Source organism: Neodiprion virginianus, chromosome 4, assembly GCF_021901495.1.
Source record: "Neodiprion virginianus isolate iyNeoVirg1 chromosome 4, iyNeoVirg1.1, whole genome shotgun sequence".
NCBI lineage: Eukaryota > Metazoa > Arthropoda > Insecta > Hymenoptera > Diprionidae > Neodiprion > Neodiprion virginianus.
In genome coordinates this window covers 17,575,566-17,579,863 of record NC_060880.1, presented here as the reverse complement: position 1 = coordinate 17,579,863, position 4,298 = coordinate 17,575,566, and positions in this window count along the sequence as shown.

Below are 4,298 nucleotides of genomic sequence, written 5' to 3'. Positions count from 1 at the left end.
CGCAAAATGTCCCTCGATTCTCCCGCCAATCTCCACCACTAGTGGCGCTAGTAGTTGTCTGACAAGATTGCGCGCGGTCAGCGAGGGCAGCGAGCGTGTCAGAAGTCTACTAGCGCCACGTAAAGGAACTACAAAAAGGGGACAAAACGCGTACAATTTTTTAGTATACGAGCAGTGGTGAGTGTCAAGGGGCTGCTCTAATCTAAACAACGGTGACAGACTGTAGCGGGCATGAAGACTAGAGGGAGGTTCTAATATTTGAAGTTCTCCATGCGCCTAGTGTATTGCAACCTGCAGTTACGACTTGGACTCTGCAGTGCGCCTGACTACAAGCAATTTGCGATACACGATTAACATCGAAAATCTACGGCATGCAATGCGCGATACATAGTAATCTTAGACACAGTTGCGGTGGAATCTATTCATTCACGGTGAAATTATTGACGAAATGAAGTGCCTGTCTATGTACCGTTGGGCTAAGGGCCAATTGTATGCACATGTTCTTGTAAACGGCTTTATTTGATTTTATCGTTTCTGATTATTTCTCGTACTACATATTTCTGATTTCTCTTGAACTGATTTCTGAAAGACACCACATGGTTTGACATACCGATATCATCGAAATCAAGTTTCTTCTTTGTAATTCGAATTGGTGTTCATTTCTTATTCGTATTCCTTGCATTCATTCCATCCTTTTACCTCAGTTTTTTCTTCATTTGTGGAGCTAAAAATTTTTCGTCTCAGATTCTATTTGTATGGTCCTTTCCTGACTAATTGGACCCCCAGGAACTCAGAAAACGCAGCGAAAAGAGCGTGGCATCAACAGCAGCGATATGACGAAGGAAATCTTTTGTTTTTCAGCTGTAACTTTTGATCCGTTGTTTGCAGCCTATTCGAACTGCACTCATTCGATTTCGCTCGAAAAATCACGTCGAAATAGTGTATTACAAAAATCATTGCACGATTTTTGAAATTCCGGAACGCTGTTTCAGCTAGCCGTAAGTGAAGTATCTACGTTAAGTAGAGAAGCTGAATTGTTTTTCGAAAAGTGTTCGTATGAAAAAAAATTCAGAGTAACTGTAATACATCACGAATGCGCTAATTTTGATCGAGATGAAATGGATGCGCCGTACATGAGACAGTATTTAACGAATTGTCCTGATTTAAAGGGCTGAAAAGGTGACTGTTGGTGATTTTTTTTTGATGGGGAGAGAAAGAACAAAGCTTCTTAAAACATCGAGTTTATTTTAACGCACATTTAAAAGGTACAAATAAAAATTTTTATCATCCAACTGTTGCAGAACGGCATCGTTATTATTAGCTGACCCGTTAACTAAAGAATATATCTTGCGTCAACGGCTGGCCATCGAAGGGCCTGGCCGCCTGAGTCTGGAATCGGCAGGAGAGATAAAGTGTGTATTTCTTGTATGAAATGTGAAAACTAAAATCATTATACATCATATCATATCATCATACATCATACATCATACATCATACATCATATCATATCATCACACATCATACATCATACATCATACATCATACATCATACATCATCATACCTAGTATTACAGTTCAAAACCAAAGTTTGAATTTTCGGATGTTCGGAAAGTGACGTCACCAATCTAAAATCGGCTAGCCGAGTTCCTCAGTCCGGTAACAACCGCGCAGTAGAGCGGACGGATGAGAGTCGCGCTCCGCAAATTTTGAGTACGGGTTCTCAACCTCCCGGATCCCGCGCTTTGGGTCCGCTACGCGGTGAAACTCGACTTCCAGGATAAGCGCTCCGTGGTTCCTGGTTCATGTTCACAATAAATTATTTCAATTCGCTTTTCGCGCAACCCCAAATTCAGTAGCTGTCAATGCGCTAATAAAATTTCTATAACTTTATAGTCTTCTCATAATCTTTTTGGTGAAATATGTCGATAAAAAAATTATATTAAACCTTACACATTATTTTTGATTTGTTCTCATGCTGAAAATATTTATGAGTATTCGAGGTATAACTCGAGGTGGTTGGCGGTGGTCGTTGGAGGTGGTTAGGGGTGGTTGCGGGTAATCAAGGTGATTCGGGAGGAGGGGGACGAGGATTTGTGCTCGGTGAGTAAAACACTTTTATAATATTTCATGGCAATTGTAATTATATTTTATCTAAAATATTTCAAACTAGTCATGTTTACAATAAGTTATTTCAATTCATTTTTCGCGCAAGCACATATTCAGTAGCTATGAATAAGCTTATACAATTTATTATATTATTGATTAATTAATTGATCAATTACTCAATTATATTAATCCTTACACAATATTTTCGATGTGTTCTTATACTGAAAATATTTATTACTATTCAAGATATAACCTGAGGTGGTTATCGGTGGTTGTTCGAGGTGGTTGAAGGTGGTCGGAGGTGGACGAGGAGGAGGACGAGGATTTGTGCTCGGTGAGTTTAACATTTTTATGATATTATATGGCAATTGTAATTATATTTCACCTAAAATTTTTCAAACACTCCATGTTAACAATACATTATTTAAATTCAATTTTCGCGCAGGCGCAAATTCAGTAGCTATAAATGAGCTAATAAAATTTATATTCTTAATCAAGTAATGAATTATAGTAATGCTTACGCAATATTTTTGGTGAGTTCTAACACTTGAAATATTCATTAGTATTGGAGGTATAACCTGAGGTCGTCGTCAGTGGTCGTTGGAGGTGGTTAGCGGTGGTTGGAGGTGGTCGAAGGTGGACGAGGAGGTGGACGAGGATGACGAGGAGAACAAGGTGGATGAGGAGGACAAGGATTTGTGCTTGGTGAGTTTAACATTTTTATAATATTTAATGACAATTATCATTATGTTTTATGTCACATTTTTCAAATTCGTCATATTTACAATAAATTATTCCAATTCATTTTTCGCGCATGAGCAAATTCAGTAGCTAGAAATGCGCTAATTAAATTTATCATATTGATAAATAATAAATTGATTATATGAATCCTTACAAATTATTTTCAATGTGTTCTTATACTGAAAATATTCATTACTATTCCAGGTATAACCCGCAGTGGTGAGCGGTGGTCGCTGGAGATGGTTGGAGATGGTCGGAGGTGGACGAGGAGGAAGACGAACTGAACTGAGTCTCAAATCCCTGTTGACATAAAAGCAGCTATTCGATAGAAATTGTAGTTTATAGTTTACACAGCCCATTGCATGATATTTCATTATAAATTCATATGTTTCAATGTACTTAGGAATAATTTATCAAATATACAGAGGTCATGTGCAAATAATAAATGAATTGATGCGACCGCAGTTTGATGTATTCATTAGAGCTTTAACGATAAATTTAAGCTTTGTTACTTCTTTCATTTTATTATGGATAATCAAAAACATTTCCGACTAATCGTGCTGTGGAAGCATGGGGATTAAACCAAATGTAGCAAAAGATTAGAAACAGTGTATGTAGAGTACGGGTATTTTTCTAATAATGCAAATAGAATAGAATACCACGCCTTGCGAATTAGCTTTTCAGTCAGAGATGAATGATGAATTTTAAGGGCTGCATTATCGTTGTTGAATACTCTATGCCTCATGGGAAAAGAAGATCTGTAACGACAAACTTGATGCACCGGATCATCGTCGACTTTAACTTTTGAAATGTCCTACCATTTCCGAACGCCTCCTACCTCCCCCTGCCACCTCCGACCATCAATGGCCACTTTCGAGCACCCCCTATCACCTTCTGCCAGCGCCGACCACCTCCTACCATTTCCGAACACCTCCAACCATCCTATTTACCTATATTACCAGATTAGCTATGATATGAAAAGAGAAGAATTATTCATTTCGAAATGGGATTCTATTCGACGCGCGCTCGACGTATTCCATGACATTAGTATTCATAATTATTCCAACAACTTTTCATTTGCTCTCTCGATCTTGAATTTTCATAGGCATAGAATCGAAACGTTGTTTTAGCTGGTCGCAAGTGAAGTATCTGCGTTGGGTGGAGGAGCAGAATTGTTTTTCGGAAAGTATTCGGATGGAAAAAAATTCAGAGCAACTGTAATACATCACGGATGCGGTAATTTTGAACGAGATGAAACGGATGCTTCGTATATGAGACAGTATTTAACGCTGCGTAGTGATTTAAAGACCTAGAAAGGTGATAGGGAGAGAAAGAACGACGCTTCTTAACATTTCGAGTGTATTTTAACACACATTTGAAAGATACGAGCGAAATTTTTCATCATCCAACTGTCGTAGAACGGCAGCGTTATTAGAATATATCTTCAGTCA